The following is a 21,640-nucleotide window of genomic DNA, read 5'->3' on the forward strand; positions in this document are numbered from 1 at the left end:
ACCTTGCACTTTATTTTTTCTCATGAGCTTACTGTGTGAGTTCTCAAAATATTGCTTCTGAATATCCAACTATACGTTATCCATTGGTTCCTCATTGCTTATGTCTACAAGAATCATCTTTCAAACCATTCCAAAAAGTGTTTGCTACTTATGGCTTTCATTTCATCCATGAGTTATTATACTTCCCTGTTTTGCCATTACCTTCCATATATCTAGCAGCACCTTCTTTGTAATTGAGTCCAACAGACACCCGACCGCGGATGACAAGTTAACTGGTCTGTCGTTCACCGCTCTCTATCTTCATCCTTTCTTAAACTGTCGGATAATATTTATAAACTTCACCTTATTCAGATTAGCTAAATGCCTTTCAGTAATATGTAGGAAAATAACATGAAAATCTGCAATGCAATCAATATGTCCATTGCTGCTTCATTTGAAATACTTGTATGTACTACATCTGGTCTGTCAGATTTATCAATACTCAATCTGGCTGTCTGTTCAATGAAGACCTCATCACTGATATGAATGATCTTTGACTTTACTTACACAAATCCCATGGACTCTTGTTATTTCTGGGAGAATTTCTGGATATTCTTCCTTGAAGATGGACACAAAAATAATTGTTTCATTTCCCTGTGATTTTTCTGTTCTCTACAATAAATGTTCCTGTCTGCACACTCACTGTCCCACATTTGAGCGTGTTTTTGATTTTGTTTCATACATTGATAGAAGCTTTTTAGCAGGCTTTTGCTTTTCTTTCGTTTGCATGCTTTCCGTTTTTGATTTTCTTCTCAGTTTCTTGGCCATCCTTTACTGGGCCTTACATCTCTCTGAATCCACTGGCCTACTACAACACTTGGCATTTTCCTAAGCTGCCTCCTTTGATCTAATAAGTAGATGAAGGTGGGGCTGATGGGATCGCAGGTGGACACATAGGAACGTTCAAAATGGCGGTGCTGAGTTGCAAGTTTGGACTGGGATAAGATGGGGTTTGAGGAAGTGGGGAAATTGGTGAAATCCACCATGATCCCTTGTGGTTGGAGGATCCCAAGTCGGAAAATGAGGCTTTCTTCCTCCAGGCTTCTGGTGCTTAGGGAGTGGCGATGGAGCAGGCCCAGAACCCTCATGTCCTTGGCAGAGTGGGAAGGGGAGTTAAAGTGTTCAGCCACAAGACAGTGGAGTTGGTCAATGTGGATATCCCAGTGATATTCTCTGAAATGATCCACAAGTTGGCGTCCTGTCTCTCCAATGTCGGGAAGACTACATTGGGTGTAATGGATGCAGTCGATTAGGCTTTTTGTCTCAGTTCATCACCTATCACTTTCAACCCCACGTTCATCTTCCTATCGCATTCCCAGCGACCTCCCTTTTGCCACACCCACTTCTCATTTGTCCCTCAGCCCCCTTGGCCCACAAGTCTCATTCCTGATGAAAGGCTTCTGGTCAAACATCTATACTCCTGCGCCCAGTATGCTGCCTGTCTATGCTTTTCCAGCACCATACTCTTCTACTCTGATCTCCAGCATCTGTAGTCTCCACTTCCTCCTCACACCTTCATGGCTTGCATGACTCCGATTTATAACGGTTACTTCAAATAAAACAAAAAATGTCGTGGACTCAATCATCATAAACAAAAACCAATGCATTATTGTCACTGGTCCCAAAAGGTCATTTACAGCAAAGTTTTCAATGAGCTCTTCTGATCATCCAACTCCAATTCCTAAGTAACCTGATCTCGAGCTCGGTGCTAGACATAATATTAATACAAGCCATCTCAAACATGCTCATGAAATCCATTTTTCTCAGCATTAGCATTCAGTTTGGTTAATGCAGCTTAGATCTAATTTAAACAGTACGTTATTCCTGCAGTAGCCACAAACGTGTATATCTCATTTTCCTATTTTATAACATACCCAGTATTAATATTGCAGCTTTCACTTTGATATATAATTCCCATCAATGTTTGCTCTTCCTTGCTGTTTCTGAGCTCCACCTTATTAGATTCTGTAGAACCTGAGCGAAGTGGGCTCTGGGTAAATTAATGTTGATCATCTCGCCACATCATTTATACTCTTCTTCAGATCTCCTGTTATGCTGGTGGGGTAGAGAAGGACAATGATCTTTCAACAATGCTGTGTATTTGCCCAGCCAACTGAGACTGCTGTAACCTGGGTGGGGACCTTACAGCAGGCTTGTAAAGTGTTGCTGCTGCTGAACAGGGTCTTAGTGAGATCACATCTGGAGTAGTTTGTACAGATTTATCTCCTCAATGAGGAAAGGATATTGTTACATTCGAAGCAGCTCAGAGATAGTTCCTTCAATTGATTCCTGTTATGAAGTGTTAAACTATAAGGAAAGGATGATCAGGTTGTGTTTAGAAGACCGAAAGATGACCGTATTTTTACATCGGACACCGGAAGGAAACAGCAATCGAAGTCAATTACACAATAAATGGAGGAATCCATTCCACTTCTCCAGCTTGTTGCACAGGAACAGCAGAAGGATATTCATACATTCGACACTTTTACACCAGAGCAGGACAAGGGTATTCAGTCCCGGAGCCTGATGTAAGATTACAGGAGGAGGCCAATCAGCCCCTCGAGTCAAAACACTGGACCCAGAGTAGGCCACGCTGCACCAGTATCCTGTTACACAGCAACAGGATCAGTCCATTCAGCATCTTCAAGTCAGGAACTGGAAGAGGCCACACAATGACTGGAGATTTGCTACACTGAGATAACAGTAGGTCAGGCAGCCCCTCCGATCCTTTGTAGGGGAATTGGATAAGGATACAAAGTATCAGATACTTTTTTTAGTAAGAAAGTTGGAGGAAATTCAGATACGTGTCTGTTGTGTGAGAACAGGAGAAGACCAATCACTCCCTCAGTCCCATCTCAGGGATACATCAGGAGACTGTTCAGTATCTCCAGCCTGTTATGGAAGAAAAAGAGAAGACCCATCATCCCCTCAAAATGTTACACAGCAACAGCAAGATTCCATAATCCCCCAACCCTCTAACACATCAACAGGTGGAGGGCATTCTGGCCATAGAGATTAGAATATCATAAAACCAGAAAGACGTCAGCCCATCGATTGTGTACACCACCTGGATGATGAATCCATGCAACCACACATACCTCTTACACAGCAATTGGAGCAGATCCTTTAAAAACGTTTGCACGTTAAACAGGAATTCAAAGAAAACGTAAAGGTTTTCAAAAGGGAAGAACTTACAATAACTGTATACATTACATTAAAACATATCGATAAAACTATCGCAATTTACGGCAAATTATTAGAATCCGTTGTTGAGGACATTTGCAAAGTCAAACCACAATCCATCAGAGTCAACACGGTTTTGCGAAGGATCAACTGAGTATGAATTGTTTGTGTGAGTTACTTAAGGATGTAGCAAGCAAGTTAGATAGTAGGATTCTTGGAGATGGAATGTATCTGGTCTTCCTGAAGGCATCGGATATGTTGCTTATCCAAAGAGTAAGTTGTAAGATCAGAGAACATGGGTTTAGGAGTAAATTATTAGCTTGGATGGGGGATTGGTTAACCAATAAAATGCAGTCAGATGAAATAAATGTGTCATTTTCTTTTGGCAGATGCAATTTCTGGAGTACCGTAGATTTCAGTACTTATGTCTCAACTATTTGCGTTCGATATTATTACTCGGTTGATGAGATAGAAAATACTATTTTCAGAGGACACTAAGTTTTTGAGAAGATTTGTAACTCAGTGCTTGTTGTTGTGGTTCTGTTCGCCGAGCTGGGAATTTGTATTTCAGATTGTTTCAACCCCTGTCCAGGTGATATCCTCAGTGTTTGGGAGCCTCCTGTGAAGCGCTTCTGTGATCTTTCCTCCGGCATTTGTAGTGGTTTGAATCTGCCGCTTCCGGTTGTCAGTTCCAGCTGTCCGTTGTAGTGATTGGTATATTGGGTCCAGGTCGATGTTCTTATTGATTGAATCTGTGATGAGTACCATGCCTCTAGGAATGCCCTGGCTGTTCTCTGCTTGGCTTGTCCTACAATATTAGTGTTGCCCCATTCGAACACCAACTAGCCTCGAAACGACACGACCAGCTCTCCTTAGGAGCCACACACGCAGATGACAAGCAACATGAGTTCGATTGGGACAACAAATTCAATCAATAAGCATATCACAGAAGTGCTTCACCGGAGGCTCCCAAGCACTGAGGATGTCACCTAGACAGAGGACGAAACGTCTGCAACACAAATTCCCAGCTCGTCGAACAGAACCACAACAGAGGACACTAACATTGGTGGGAAATTACTTTGGAATGAAGATGGAAGAGATATCAAAATAAACATGGATAGTTTGGTTGAATGGGCCATAATTTGGCCATGAAAATTAAATTGGATAAGTATGGGTTATTCAAGTTGGCCATCATCGGAAGGAAAATTATTCGCAAAATGTACAGAATCTTCGAAGTGGTTAGGAGCAGAGGGATATTGGTGTCCACTTGCATTTCACAGAAACCCTGCATGCAGGTACTGCCAGCAATGAGAAATACAAGCATAATTTCAAAGTTTATTTGGACAATGCCAGACAAGAAGGTTAGGGTGTGAGACTGTAGCTATGCAAGGCTTTCGCGAGGCTGCAAATGGAGTACAGTTTAGATGCCCAGTCTTGTGGAAGGATCCACTTACATTGGAGTTAATTCAGAAGAGGTTCATTAGATTGATTCCAGAGATGAAACGGTTGTCTAATGAAGAGAAATTGAGCAGTTAAGGACGATATTCTTAAGTTTATAAGAATGAAAGGAGATCTCATTGAGATCTGCAAACTGTTAAGACTAATTGTGAATGTAGATGTGGAATGGATATTTTTTTCATGTGGCGCATTCTACAGCAAGAGCCCAGCGTTTTAGGATTGAGAGATGGCAGTAAAGTGGAACAGAGGCCGCAATGACACCTGCCATGCTTCTATGCAATAGCGGAGCAGAGAGGACATCAGCCATGATTGTATTCAATGGCGGAGCAGGGATGACATCAGCTATTATTGTATTCAGTGGTGGAGCAGGGATGACATCAGCCATGTTTGTATTCAGGGGTGGAGCAGAGAGGACATCAGCCATGTTTGTATTCAGGGGTGGAGCAGAGATGACATCAGCCATGTTTGTATTCAGGAGTGGAGCAGAGAGGACATCAGCCATGTTTGTATTCAGGGGTGGAGCAGAGAGGACATCAGCCATTTTTGTATTCAGGAGTGGAGCAGAGACGACATCAGAAATGTTTGTATTCAGGGGTGGAGCAGAGACGACATCAGCCATGTTTCTATTCAATGGTGGAGCAGGGATGCAATCAGCCATTATTGTATTCAGTGGTGGAGCAGAGATGACATCAGCTATTATTGTATTCAATGGTGTAGCAGAGATGACATCAGCCATGATTGTATTCAATGGCGGAGCAGGGATGACATCGGCCATGATTGTATTCAATGGCGGAACAGAGATGACATCAGCCATGATTGTATTCAGTGGTGGAGCAGAGATGACATCAGCCATGTTTGTATTCAGGGGTGGAGCAGAGAGGACATCAGCCATGTTTGTATTCAGGGGTGGAGCAGAGAGGACATCAGCCATGTTTGTATTCAGGGGTGGAGCAGAGAGGACATCAGCCATTATTGTATTCAATGGTGGAGCAGGGATGACATCAGCCATTATGGTACTTAATAGTGGGACAGGGATGACATCAGCCATTATGGTATTTAATGGTGTAGCAGGAATTACATCAGCTATTATTGTATTCAAATGTGGAGCAGGGATGACATCAGCCATGATTGTATTCAATGGTGGGGGCAGGGATGTCATCAGATATTATGTTATTCAATGGTGGAGCAGGGATGACATCAGTCATGATTGTATTCAGTGGTGGAGCAGAGATGACATCAGCCATTATTGTATTCAATGGCGGAGCAGGGATGACATCAGCCATGATTGTATTCAATGGTGGAGCGGGGATGACATCAGCCATTATTGTATTCAATGGTGGAGCAGGAATGACATCAGCCATTTGTGTATTCAATGGTGGAGCGGGGATGACATCAGCCATTATTGAATTCAATGGTGGAGCAGGAATGACATCAGCCATTATTGTATTCAATGGTGGAGCAGGAATGACATCAGCCATTATTGTATTCAATAGCGGAGCAGGCTCGAGGGGGTAAATAGACGAATGATGCTCCTTGTTCTTACTCAGCCCTTCGAATGTGTTACACAGGAATGGGGGAGGACTGGCTATCAAACAGGAAACAGGCACTCCGGATAAATAAGTCTTAATCATTTGGACTGATCATAAAATGTTGAGTCATAAAGCGACCACTGTTGGGTCCTCCACTATTTACAATCCATATCAACGATCAGTGGGATTGAATAGATGTACTGGGACTGGGTTTGGCGATGTCGTGGTGATAAGGAAGAAATTACATTATCAAGAGAGGATGGAGAGCCTGCAAATAGATACAGAGTGGTAAATACAATGGATAATCGTTTGGCAGGTGGAATATAACATGATATAACCTGTCATTTCATTTACAGGACTAATGGAAGGTAGTATGTTACTGAAATGAAGAGGGATTACAGGACGTAATGATACTGTGTAGTGGGGGGTTCACTCAGATTCGTTCAGACATGGAAGCATTTGCTCCATCCCTGATCATCTGCTCCTTGACGCTCCAAGTGACTCCATTGCGCTCCGTACACATGGAATATTTTGTTGTGGTTGGTTAGTGGTGGGATGATGTTTTGAAATGTGTATCAAGGGGTCAGCCTTTATCCAAGATAAACTTATTCCTTTCTTCATGGAGACCAGAAGACGATGGGAATGGCTGCCTGCCTTTGAATGAAGGAACTGTGGCGATTTCAGGACATGACGTACTGTGCATGGACACACGGCAACATTAACAGAGAGAGAGCTCCTTCAGTTCCTCTACTTCTCCCCATTGATATGGGTACTCTGAAGATGCCATGTACACCATCGGGAATCCTACAATACTAGGAAAATAAGGATACACTCGATAGCTCCCTGCTGTGGGAGAAACAATCTATTTACCTCATCCATTAATCTACATCCTCTGGCACCGAATGGTGATATTTATATTGAGATAGTGGCGAATGATGGAACAGTCACCAGCTCATGCCTGGAAAGTTCTGGATCATAGAAGCTGAATGAAACTGTAGCTCTAACAGCCACTGGCAGGACTGCCCTACCCCCTGGAATGAAGCTTCAGGTCGTATCGAAGGAGGTGACACCACTCTGTGTCCAGCTGTTTGTTCAGTCAGGATCCCCTCACGCGTTGCTCCTCCCATAAATGGAGCTTGGGAAGCTGTTCCTGGAATACCCGGGGTGGATACAGTAGTTCCCTTTCCCCCCACACACACTCACTGCCTGGTTTCAGAGCTTCCCCTCTCTGCAGCCTCTGCTCTATTTGTTGTTCATGTTACAGACCCAAATGCTGTAACTACAGTCCCCAGGCTCCATCCAGAGTTGGGTCACCAAATCCTCATGTCTCCCTGAATGTCTGAGGCAACTTACAGCACAACCTCCAACAAACCATCCCCAGCCACTCCACAAAATGTTCCATTACAGGCATCAGTTACAAACCTCTCGGCGACTGTGGACCAGTCCAGATCCCACCAAAATGTTTTAAGAAGTCTGTTTAGATCCAAACCTTTCCTTATTTTGAATATAGATGGGAAGTGTGCATTCCAGATAAGTTATGACTGGTCAAACCACTCGACATTAAGCAAAGTATGATCTATTAAAATGCTTTAGTTAAAATACACTCAAAGAAAAGAACATTTTGGGGCAGCTTATATGTTGGAACTTTTACACAAACATTAGATACTGTGCCTTCTTGGTTTACACCGCTTGGCACAAAGATATATTCAAATACAGATCCTTACAGCAGTTTTCCAATCCAGGAGGAAACAACATGAACAGAGATCTCAGAGAGAAAAGCAGCTGGGGATCATGTATTGAAACTTCCAACCCTTCTGGGATCCCCAGCAGCTTCTGAATGCTGCAGCTAAAAACAAAACGAGGAAACCTGATCTGGGAGAGCTGGCCATTGCCCTTCAATTGTTACCACGGTTTTAATGAAACCTAAAGGCTTTCTCAGTTATTTATTTAAACTGTTTTCAGACAGCAGTTCTGTACCTCTGCCTTGAAAACCGCTCTTCAAAAAAAAACCAAGAGAAAATAACCTTTTTACAGTGATAGTATCCTCACAATGTCATCTTTAATAAAATCATCCATCAATATACAAAGATAGATTCATTTTAGACCTCCTAATCTTCCTCTATTAGCAGACTGAAATGCATATATATTACATTGACTCTGAGCATACAAATGTTCATAACTAGATTCGATTTCAGTCATTTTACTCCTGCAACAGAATGCCTTTGTCTTTCTTCATCTCAGTCTGCACAACGTGTCAAAACTTACGTTTTCTCGCCCTGTCACCTGCATATAATTTCAAATTCAATGGCAGCAATAATAAGCTCAATCGAAAAAGACTGGTTATTTTTCTCCCTAAACTTCTCCAAAAACTTTCAGGTGTCACGATCAGTGATAAAGATTTGTCTCGTGTACGTTATTCGCAATTGAAATGCTGAAATGTTGTAACGCCAATGCCAAACTCAAGGCCTTCTTCCCCATTGTAGAATAAATCTGTTGATGTTTCCACTGGATGCTCCAACCACACGTTACATAATGGAGCACTTCTCATCTCTCCAATACTCCTTCTGAATGACATAGCTCCTCATGTCTCAGCAAAAAAGAATTATATACTTCTGTACCTCTTAATGCTCTAACCTGTTTACCTGCTATATAAAGAACTTACCTCGACGCCAACGGTCTTTTCGCAGCAGAGAGCGGCGGGAGCTGGGCGGAAGTTCAGACGGAGCGCAAAGCTGGTCGGGTAGGTAAGTGATTGTTATTAGAGTGGGTGTGTTCTAAACCCCAGGTCCTACAAAGTAGGGTCTCGTTCCCTCCCTCTTCCTCGAACCTTAATTAAGAGTCCACAGAGTTGCCATAGGAAGAGGGTCTAAGGAAGTTTAGATCGAGGAGTGAGGCTTCAGCTCAGGAATCTTGATAAGGAGGTTGAGTAAAGAGATTACGCCACAGTTCAAGAGGGTGAAGACATGACTGCTCAGCTGGTTCAGTGCGCTACGTGTTTGATGTGGCAAGTCAACGACTCTGGTGTGTCTGGCTCGTATATGTGTGGAAAGTGTGCGCACATTCAGCAATTGACCGAGCATATTGCAGCACTGACGAAAGAACTCGAAGACCTGAGGCTCATCCGAGACAACGAGATCTTTCTGGACAAGACCTTCAGTGATGTTATTACACCAATCATGCCAGAAGAGAGCAGAAGAGTGCAGACGATGAGGAAGGCAGAGAGGAGACAGGTGCAAGAGACGCCGGGAGAAGTACCGGTCAGGAACAAGTTGAAGCTTTTGGAAACAGTAGAGTCTGATGACACTACCAGTTCGCAAGGCGGCCATGTTTGTCAATCAAAAGTTGCCGCAGAAGCAGAGCGGAAGAGTCGGACATCGCATAGAGCCGTGGTAATAGGGGACTCCATCGTGAGAGGAACTGACCGGGGTTTTGGTGGCAGCAGACGGGATTTAAGGATAGTGTGTTGCTTTCCTGGTGCTAGAGTGAAAGACAACGCGGACAGAGTGCAGGACATCCTCAAGGACGAGGGTGAAGAGCCCGAGGTGGTGGTACACGTCGGCACAAATGATGTCGCGAAGAAGAGGAGGAACATACTACAGCGAGACTTCGCAGAACTAGGAAGAAGGCTAAAAAGCAGGACGTCCAAGGTGGTTATCTCCAGTTTGCTTCCAGTTCCTCGGGCTAGTGTGGCCAGAAACCGGGAGATAATGGACTTGAACGTGTGGTTGGGGAACTGGTGCAGGAAGCAAAGTTTCAAGTTCTTGGATCACTGGGGTATATTTTATGGTAACCATAAATTGTACAAGAGAGACGGCTTGCACCTTAATAGATCAGGGATCGGCATTCTGGCAGGCAGATCTTCTGCTGCAACACCGCTACATTTAAACTAAGTAGCGGGGAGGAGGGGACAAGCTGGATGTTTAAAAAGGAAATTGAAGGGGTAGTTAGAACAAGAGAAGTCAAGAAAGACAACTGTATCAAGGAGGCAGAACACTGGAAAAGGCATCATGCTGTAAAGTTGAGTGAAATAAGGGTTGAGGGGAAGGGTGAGAGCAGTAACAAATTAAAAATTCTATATATGAATGCACGAAGCATTAGACACAAGGTGGATGAGCTTGAGGCTCTTTTGGAAATTGGCAGATACGATATTGTGGGGATAACTGAGACGTGGCTTCATGGGGACAGGGCCTGGGAAATGAATATTCAAGGCTACACGTGCTATCGTAAGGACAGACTGACGGGCAGAGGGGGTGGGGTGGCCTTGTTGGTAAGGGAGGATATTCAGTCCCTTGCGCGGGGGGACCTAGAGTCAGGGGATGTAGAGTCAGTGTGGATAGAGCTTCGAAACACTAAGGGTAAAAAGACCCTCATGGGAATCATCTACAGGCCCCCAAACAGTAGTCTGGATGTTGGAGGTAAGTTGAATCAGGAGCTGAAATTGGCTTGTCGCAAAGATGTTACTACAGTTGTTATGGGGGATTTTAACATGCAGGTAGACTGGGAGAATCAGGATGGTATCGGGCCTCAAGAAAGACACTTTGTGGAGTGCATCGGAGATGGATTTTTAGAGCAGCTGGTGCTGGAGCCGACCAGGGATAAGGCGATTCTGGATCTGGTATTGTGTAACGAACCAGAATTGGTCAGTGACCTCGAAGTGAAGGAGCCATTGGGAAGGAGTGACCATAATACAATAAGCTTCACTCTGCAATTTGAGAGGGAGTGGGTACAATCTGAAGTGACAATATTTCAGTTGAATAAACGGAAATATGGAGCTATGAGGGAGCAACTGGCCAAAGTTCAATGGTTCAATACCTTAACAGGGAAGACCGTGGAGGAACAATGGCGGATATCTCTGTGTATAATGCAGAAGTTGCAGGATCAGTTCATTCCAAAAAGGAAGAAAGATCCCAGGAGGAGACATGGGCGGCCGTGGCTGACGAGGGAAGTAAAGAAACATATAAGGTTAAAAGAGAAAAAGTATAACTTAGCGAAGATAAGTGGGAAAACGGAGGACTGGGAAGCTTTTAAAGAACAACAGAGGATTAGTAAGAAGGAAATACGCAGAGAAAAAATGAGGTACGAAGGTAAACTGGCCAAGAATATAAAGGAGGATAGTAAAAGCTTTTTTAGGTATGTCCAAGGCAAAAAAATGGTTAGGACAAAAATTGAGCCCTTGAAGACAGAAGCAGGGGAATATATTACTGGGAACGAAGAAATGGCAGAGGAATTAAATGGGTACTTCAGATCTGTGTTCACTGGGGAAGCCACAAGCAATCTCCCTGAGGTAACAGTGGCTGAAGGACCTGAACTTTAGGGAATTTCCATTTACCAGGATTTGGTGTTGGAGAAACAGGTTAGGTCTGAAGGTTGATAAGTTTCCGGGACCTGATGGCCTGCATCCCAGGGTACTGAGGAGGTGGCTCGGGAAATCGTGGATGCGCTGGTGATTATTTTCCAGAGTTCAATAGAATCGGGGTCGGTTCCTGAGGATTGGAGGGCGGCTAATGTTGTGCCACTTTTTAAGAAGGGTGGGCGGGAGAAAGCAGGAAATTATAGACCAGTTAGTCTGACCTCAGTGGTGGGAAAGATGCTGGAGTCTATTATAAAGGATGAAATTACGGCACATCTGGACAATAGTAACAGGAGAGGACAGAGTCAGCATGGATTTATGAAGGGGAAATCATGCTTGACTAATCTTCTTGAATTTTTTGAGGATGTAACTCGGAAGATGGACGAGGGAGATCCAGTGGATGTAGTGTACCTGGACTTTCAGAAAGCTTTTGATAAAGTCCCACACAAGAGGTTAGTGAGTAAAATTAGGGCGCACGGGATTGGGGGCAAAGTACTAGATTGGATAGAGAATTGGTTGGCTAATAGGAAGCAAAGGGTAGTGATTAACGGCTCCATTTCGGAATGGCAGGCAGTGACCAGTGGGCTACCACAGGGATCCGTGCTGGGACCACAGCTTTTTACAATATATGTAAATGATATAGAAGATGGTATCAGCAATAACATTAGCAAATTTGCTGATGACACAAAGCGAGGTGGTAGGGTGAAATGTGATGAGGATGTTAGGAGATTACAGGGTGACCTGGACAAGTTAGGTGAGTGGGCAGATGCATGGCAGATGCAGTTTAATGTGGATAAATGTCTGGTTATCCACTTTGGTGGCAAGAACAGGAAGGCAGATTACTACCTCAATGGTATCAAATTAGGTAAAGGGGCTGTTCAGAGAGATCTGGGTGTTCTTGTCCACCAGTCAATGAAGGCAAGCATGCAGGTACAGCAGGTCGTGAAGAAGGCTAATAGCATGCTGGCCTTCATAACAAGAGGGATTGAGTATAGAAGCAAAGAGGTGCTTCTGCAGCTGTACAGGGCCCTGGTGAGACCACACCTGGAGTACTGTGTACAGTTCTGGTCTACAAATTTGAGGAAAGACATTCTGGCTATTGAGGGAGTGCAGCGTAGGTTCACGAGGTCAATTCCTGGAATGGCAGGATTGCCTTACACGGAAAGACTGAAGCGACTGGGCTTGTATACCCTTGAGTATAGAAGACTGAGAGGGGATCTGATTGAAACGTATAGGATTATGAAAGGACTGGACACTCTGGCAGGAGGGAACATATTTCCGTTGATGGGGGAGTGCCGAACCAGAGGACACAACTTAAAAATACAGGGTAGACCATTTAGGACAGAGATGACGAGAAACTACTTCACCCAGAGAGTGGTGGCTGTGTGGAATCATCTGCCCCAGAGGGCAGTGGAGGCCCAGTCTCTGGATTCATTTAAGAAAGAATTGGATAGAGCTCTTAAAGATAGTGGAGTCAAGGGGTATGGAGATAAGGCTGGAACAGGATACTGATTAGGAATGATCAACCATGATCATATTGAATGGCGGTGCAGGCTCGAAGGGCAGAATGGCCTACTCCTGCATCTATTGTCTATTGTCTATTGTCTACTCCTGGCCTATGCCAATAAACCTTACACTCACGGGTAAATGTTTTAAGAAGGTCTCGCACATTCTTCTCAATCTCTCACAGAAAACAAACTTTAATTTCTGAACCTAATCATCATCAGCAGCAGCCATTTCAGCTTCTAACCTTGCCATTGCAACTCTCTGCTCTTCCACACGAGTTCACACAACTGCAGGAAATGAATTGTTGAACTTCTCCAAAATAAAATTCTCTCTAAGAGTGCCATAGGTTTGTTCTGATTTAATACCCTAACCCACCTTTCAAAATTGCTTTGTTTGATCCTTTCTCATAGACAAACCCAACCCCAACTCCAGCTTGTCTATCAATTCCCACAGCTTTGCCTTCAATACCTTGTATAAAACCCCAACTTCACTTCTTCCACGCCCAGAGAACTCTTAGTGACGGAAAGAGTCCTTATACACAACACACTGTTTAAACCAACCGAATTCAACATCCGGAACCAAAGACACTAACAGCTACCATACGCGAACTTTGAACCCAATAGCCTCCTGGTGCATACTCTCCAGTGTCTGCATGAGGTTATTCTGGATTCTCTGGCTTCTTACCACAACCCAAAGATGTGCTTGTCAGATGTATTGGCCATGTTAAATTGTTTGTAGTTTTCAGGGATGTGTGGGTTAGGACCCTTAGTCGGGGTAAATGTGTAATAATAGGGTAGAGGAATGGGTCTGGGTAGGTTACTCCTCGGAGGGTCGGTGTGGACTTATTGGGTCGAATGGCCTGTTTGTACACTGTAGGGATTGTAATGCTAAACCCAATTTACTATTATCGATATAGAACCAGACAAGAGTCCCCAGTTTACTACAGACCAACCAGATTGACTCAAACTAGTTTTAGAAGGTAGCTTGGATGCCAAACCTTTCTTATTTCAAAGGCAAATGGGAAGTGGGTATTCCAAATGTGATTCTACTAGTCAAACCACTCAGCATTATGCAAAACACAATATATTTAAACACTTTAATTAAAATCCATACAAAATGAAGAGGAATTTAGAATAACTTAACTATTGGAAACCTTAACTGAATGATGGATACAGTACCTTCTACAAATGAACTGTTCCAATTTATTAACATCACCTAAACACAGGGCAGCACCGTGGGTGGCACGGTGGCACATTGGTTAGCACTGCTGCCTCACAGCACCAGAGACCCAGGTTCAATTCCCACCTCAGGCGACTGACTGTGTAGAGTTTGCACATTCCCCCGTGTACGTGTTGGTTTCCTCTGGGTCCTCCCACAGTCCAAAACTGTGTAGGTTAGGTGAATTGGCCATGCTAAATTTCCTGTAGTGTTAGGTGAAGGGGTAAATGTAGGAGAATGGGTCTGGGTGGGTTGTTATTTGGCGGGTCGGCGTGGACTTGTTGGGCCGAAGGGCCTGTTTACAAGCTGTAAGTAATCCAATTTAATCTGACACCCCCCCACCCGCCTCCTTGGCAAAAAGGAACATTCAGACATATATTCTTGCATACAGTTCTCCAATCCAGGAGGCAACAGTATTAAGTGATGTTTCAGAGAGAATAGCATCGAGCGATAATTTACGAAAACTTCCAACCCTTCTGGGACCCCAAGCACCTGGTAACTGTTACATCGACAAGAAAAAATACTTGTCTGTGCGAGCTGGCCATTGTTACTACTGTTTATTCAAAACACTAAAAATCTCATGAGTTGTTGAGCGGTTTTCAGTAGGCAGTTTGGCCTTTAAGATTGCTTTCTAAAAAACAGGAGAAAATAACTTTTTTTGAAAGAAGTGACAGCATTATCATACAATTCAGAGGCCTGGTACTTTAGTTAAGGGGCTACCTTGGGTTACTGATAGCAAGGTCACCTGAGATGGACAAATACAGGTACAGACCGAGTTACAAGGATGTATCTCATAACTTCTGTTCGCCGAGCTGGGAATTTGTGTTGCAGACGTTTCATCCCCTGTCTAGGTGACATCCTCAGTGCTTGGGAGCCTCCTGTGAAGCACTTCTGTGATCTTTCCTCCGACATTTATAGTGACCTTTCTCTGCCGCTTCCTGTTGTCAGTTCCAGCTGTCCATTGTAGTGATCAGTATATTGGGTCCAGGTCAATGTGCTTATTGATTGAATCTGTGAATGAGTACCATGCCTCTAGGAATTCCCTGGCTGTTCTCTGTTTGGCTTGTCCTAAAATATTAGTGTTGCCCCAGTCGAACACCAACTAGCCTCGAAACGACACGACCAGCTCTCCTTAGGAGCCACACATGCAGATGACAAGCAACATGAGTTCGATTGGGACAACAGATTCAATCAATAAGCATATCACAGAAGTGCTTCACAGGGGGCTCTCAAGCACTGAGGATGTCACCTAGACAGAGGACGAAACGTCTGCAACACAAATTCCCAGCTCGTCGAACAGAACCACAACAGAGGACACTAACATTGGTGGGAAATTACTTTGGAATGAAGCTGGAAGAGATATCAGAATAAACATGGATAGTGAGGTTGAATGGGCCATAACTTGGCAATGAAAATTAAATTGGATAAGTATGGGTTATTCAAGTTGGCCAGCATCATTGGAAGGAAAATTATTCGCAAAATGTACAGAAACGTCGAAGTGGTTAGGGGCAGAGGGATATCGGTGTCCACTTGCATTTCACAGAAACCCTGCATGCAGGTACTGCAAGCAATGAGAAATACAAGCATAATTTCATAGTTTATTTGGACAATGCCAGACTAGAAGGTTAGGGTGTGTGACTGTAGCTATGCAAGGCTTTCGTGAGGCTGCAAATGGAGTACAGTTTAGATGCTCAGTCTTGTGGAAGGATCCACGTATATTGGAGTTAATTCAGAAGAGGTTCATTAGATTGATTCCAGAGATGAAACGGTTGTCTAATGAAGAGAAATTGAGCAGTTAAGGACGATATTCTTAAGTTTATAAGAATGAAAGGAGATATCTTTGAGATCTGCAAACTGTTCAGACTAATTGAGAAAGTAGATGTGGAATGGATATTTTTTTTTCATGTGGCGCATTCTACAGCAAGAGCCCAGCGTTTTAGGATTGAGAGATGGCAGTAAAGTGGATTAGAGGCCGCAATGGCACCTGCCATGCCTCTATTCAATGGTGGAGCAGGGATGACATCAGCCATGATTGTATTCAATGGCGGAGCAGGGATGACATCAGCTATTATTGTATTCAATGGCAGAGCAGTGATGACATCAGCCATGATTGTATTCAATGGTGTAGCAGAGATTACATCAGCCATGTTTGCATTCAATGGCGGAGCAGGGATGACATCAGCCATGATTGTATTTAATGGTGGAGCAGGCTGACATCAGCCATTATTGTATTCAATGACGGAGCAGGGATGACATCAGCCATGATTGTATTCAATGGTGGAGCAGAGATGACATCAGCCATTATTGTATTCAATGGTGGAGCAGGGATGACATCAGCCATTATTGTATTCAATAGCGGAGCAGGCTCGAGGGGGTAAATAGACGAATGATGCTCCTTGTTCTTACTCAGCCCTTCGAATGTGTTACACAGGAATGGGGGAGGACTGGCTATCAAACAGGAAACAGGCACTCCGGATAAATAAGCCTTAATCATTTGGACTGATCATAAAATGTTGAGTCATATAGCGACCACCGTTGGGTCCTCCACTATTTACAATCCATATCAACGATCAGTGGGATTGAATAGATGTACTGAGTTTGGCGATGTCGCGGTGATAAGGAAGAAATTACATTATCAAGAGAGGATGGAGAGCCTGCAAATAGATACAGAGTGGTAAAAACAATGGATAATCATTTGGCAGGTGGAATATAACATGATATAACCTGTCATTTCATTTACAGGACGAATGGAAGGTAGTATGTTACTGAAATGAAGAAGGATTACAGGACGTAATGATACTGTGTAGTGGGGGGTTCACTCAGATTCGTTCAGACATGGAAGCATTTTCTCCATCCCTGATCGTCTGCTCCTTGACGCTCCAAGTGACTCCATTGCGCTCCGTACACACGGAATAATTTGTTGTGGTTGGTTAGTGGTGGGATGATGTTTTGAAATGTGTATCAAGGGGACAGCCTTTATCCAAGATAAACTCATTCCTTTCTTCATGGAGACGAGAAGACGATGGGAATGGCTGCCTGCCTTTGAATGAAGGAACTGTGGCTGCTGTCAGGACATGACGTACTGTGCATGGACACACGGCAACATTAACAGAGAGAGAGCTCCTTCAGTTCCTATACCTCTCCCCATTGATATAGGTACTCTGAAGATGCCATGTACACCATCGGGAATCCCACTATACTGGGAAAATAAAGATATACTCGATAGCTCCCTGCTGTGGGAGAAACAATCTATTTACCTCATCCACTATATACATCCTCCGGCACCGAATGGTGACATTGATATTGCGATAGTGGCGAATGATGGAAATGTCACTAGCTCATGCCTGGAATGTTCTGGATCATAGAAGCTGAATGAAACTGTAACCCTAACAGCCACTGGCAGGACTGCCCTACCCCCTGGAATGAAGCTTCAGGTCGTGTTGAAGGAGGTGACACCACTCTGTGACCATCTGTTTGTTCAGTCAGGATCCCCTCACGCGTTGCTCCTCCCATAAATGGAGCTTTGGAAGCTGTTCCTGGAAAACCCGGGGTGGGTACAGTAGTTCCCTTTCCCCCCACACACACTCACTGCCTGGTTTCAGAGCTTCCCCTCTCTGCAGCCTCTGCTCCATTTGTTGTTCATGTTACAGACCCAGATGCTGTAACTACAGTCCCCATGTTCCATCCAGAGTTGGGTCACCAAATCCTCAGGTCTCCCTGAATGTCTGAGGCAGCTCACAGCACAACCTCCAGCAAACCATCCCCAGCCTCATCACTAAATTTTCAATTACAGGAGTCAGTCACAAACCCCTCGGCGACAAGTGTTGTTGACCAGACCAGATCCTTGAAAAATATTTTAAGAAGGCCGCTTAGACCTAAACCTTTCCTTATTTTGAATATAGATGGGAAGTGCGTGTTCCAGATATGTTGTTACTGGTCAAACCAGTCGACATTAAGCAAATATAATCTATTTAAATGCTTTAGTTAAAATACAATCAAAGAAAATACTATTTTTGGATAGCTTATATATTGGAATACTTGCACAAACAATAGATATCTTATCTTCTTGGTTTACACCGTTTGGCACAAAGATATTTTCAAAGAGAGATCCTTACAGCAGTTTTCCAATCCAGGGGGAAACAACATCAACAGAGATCTCAGAGAGAAAAGCAGCTGGGGATCATGTATTGAAACTTCCAACCCTTCTGGGATCCCCAGCAGCTTCTGAATGCTGCAGCTAAAAGCAAAACGAGGAAACCAGGTCTTGGAGAGCTGGCCACAGCCCTTCCATTGTTACCACCGTTTTAATTTAAACTAAAGCCTTTTTCTGTTTTTTTGTTTAAACTGTTTTCAGACAGGAGTTCTGCACTTCTGTTTTTAAAACCTCTCTTCAAAATAAATCGAAGAGAAAATAACCTTTATACAGTGATAGTATCCTGAGACTCCATCTATAATAAAATAATCCATTAATATACAAGGGTGAATTCATTTTAGACGTCCTAGTCTTCCTGTGTTAGTAGTCTGCAAAGCATATATATATTTCATTGACTGACCATACAATTGTTCACAACTAGTTTCGATTTCAGTCATTATGCTCCTGCCACAAAATGCCTTTGTCTTTCTTCATTCAAGTCTCCATAACATGTTAAAACTTAGGTTTTCTCGCCCTGTAACCTGTATAATTTCAAATTGAATGGCAGAAATAATAAGCTCACTCGGAACAGACTGTTATTTCTCTCCCTAAACTTCACCAAAAACATTAAGGGACCACGATCAGTGAAAAAGACTTGGCTCATGTACGTTACTTGCAATTTAAATGCTGAAATGTTGCAACACCAAGCTCAAGGCCTCCTTCCCCATTGTAGAATAAATCTGTTGGTGTTTCCACTGGACACTCCAACCACACGTTACATAATGGAGCACTTCTCATCTCTCCAATAGTCCTTCTGAATGATATAGCTCCTCATGTCTCAGCATAAAAAGAATTGCATGCTCCTGTACCTCTTAATGCTGTAACCTATTTACCTGATACTCCTGGCCTATGCCAGTAAACCTTACTTTCACAGATATATGATTTAAGAAGATCTCACACATTCTTCCCAATCTCTCACAGAAACCAAACTTTGATTTCTGAACTCAATCATCATCATCATCAGCCATTTCAGCTTCTAATCTTGCCATTGATATTCTCTGCTCTTCCACACGAGTTCTCACGACAGCAGGAAGTGAATTGTTGAGCTTCTCTAAAATAAGAATCTCTCTAACAGTGTCATAGGTTTGCTCTGTTTTTAATACCCTTACCCACCTTTCAAAATTACTTTGTTTGATCCTTTCAAACTCAATGTGCGTTTAACCAGGGACCCTTTTTTAGATTCCTGAAACACTGTCTGTCGGCTTCTGACACAACGTCATATACACTTCAGATGGCTTCCTTTGTCTCCTCATACTGGCCAGATACCTCCTCCAATAAGGATGCAAATACCTATCAGCTTGGTTTGGATCAACTAAATCCACATGGTCACTGAGCAGTACATTTGTTTAGCCACTTCCTCAAATGAAATTCAAAAGGTTTCCCCATCCTTCTCATCAAATTTAGATAATGCCTGGATGTATTTAAACAGAACCAGATTAGACCATTGGTTATAGCAGGGTTGTTCAACCTCACTATCCTCCTTATCCAGCCTACCATCTAACTTCATCTCGGCCTTCTATGCCAACTTTCCTCTCTAATTGCTAACTTTTTAAGTTGAAACTCTCTGCTTTTCTTCTGTCTTTTTCTCTGTTTCGCCTTCACTTCCTTTTCTTTTATTTCTACTTTTCATCATAATTCAAACTGTTTCAATTCTTTCTCATGTTCAAAGTGCCTCATTTGAAATTGAATTCTAGCCATTTCCAAAGAGTCTGATGGTGATTCAACAAAATGTAATTGCCGATCTATAGCTGTAATTATCTCTCATTTTCTCACAGACAATCACAACCCCAACTCCAGCTTGTCTGTCAATTCCTACTGCTTTGCCTACATTCCCTTTTGTAAAACCGCCAAATTCACTTCTTCCTCACCCAGAGAACTCTTAGTGACTGAAATAATCTTTATACACAAAACACGGTTTAAACCAACCGAATTCAACATCTGGAACAAGAGGCATAACAGCTACCATACACGACCTTTGAATCCAATAGTCTCCCAGTGCATAATCTCCAGTGTCTGCATGAGCTTATTCTGGATTCTCTGGTTTCCTCCCACAATAAAAAAATGTGCATGTCAGCTGAATTGGCCATGCTAAATTGTTTGTAGTTTCCAGGGATGTATGGGTTAGGAGCCTTTGTCGGGATAAATGTGTAATAATAGGGTAGAGGATTGGGTCTGGGTAGGTTACTCCTCGGAGTGTCGGTGTGGACTTGTTGGGTCGAATGGCCTGTTTGTACAATGTAGGGATTGAAATTCTAAACCCTATTTAGTATTATCGATTTGGAACCAGACATGACTCGTCAATTTGTAATAGACCAACTAGACTGCCTCAAACTATTTTAGGAGGGTAGCTTGGAGACACACCTTTTCTTACTTTAAAGGATAGATGTGAAACGGTTGTTCCAGATGTGATGTTACTCGTCAAACTATTCACCATTAAGTAAAACACAATATATTTAAACCCTCTAATGAAAATCCATACACAGTGAAGAGGAATTTAGAATAATTTAACTATTGGAATCCTTTCCCGAATAATGGATACAGTATCTTCTACAATTGAACTGTTCCAATATACTAACATCCCATAAACAAATCCCTTGGCAAAAACGAACATTCAGACAAACATTCTTGCATACAGTTCTCCAATCCAGGAGGAAGCAGCATCAAGTCAGGTTTCAGAGAGAGTAGCAACTGGGGATAAGTTACTAGGCCGTTGTTACTACTATTTATTATAAACCCTAAAAGCGTCGTAAGTTATTTACTTGAGCCGTTTTCAGTCGGCAGTTTTGCCTTCAAGATTACTTATTTAAAGAAAGGAGAACTTTTTCTTTAAAAGTAACTGCATTGGCACACAATTTAGATGCCTGGTCCTTTACTTAAGGGGCTTCCTCATGTTACTGATCGCAAGGTCACCCGAGAGGGACAAATACAGGTACAGACCAAGTTACAAGGATGTGTCTCATAACTTCTGAAACACCCCTGTCCATAGACCATCTCATGGGACATACCAGGAAGTGAACAACAGCCTGACACACACCATTTCACTGTTTCTGACCTTCACAATGCCAGCACTCGATACACTAGGGAGCTAAAAGCTAAGCCCAGGGGAAGATACAGAGGAACAGAAAGATTCACATCAAAGACAGAAACAGACAGTTAATTAATTGA

Source organism: Chiloscyllium punctatum, unplaced genomic scaffold (assembly GCF_047496795.1).
Source record: "Chiloscyllium punctatum isolate Juve2018m unplaced genomic scaffold, sChiPun1.3 scaffold_157, whole genome shotgun sequence".
Classification (NCBI taxonomy): Eukaryota; Metazoa; Chordata; class Chondrichthyes; order Orectolobiformes; family Hemiscylliidae; genus Chiloscyllium; species Chiloscyllium punctatum.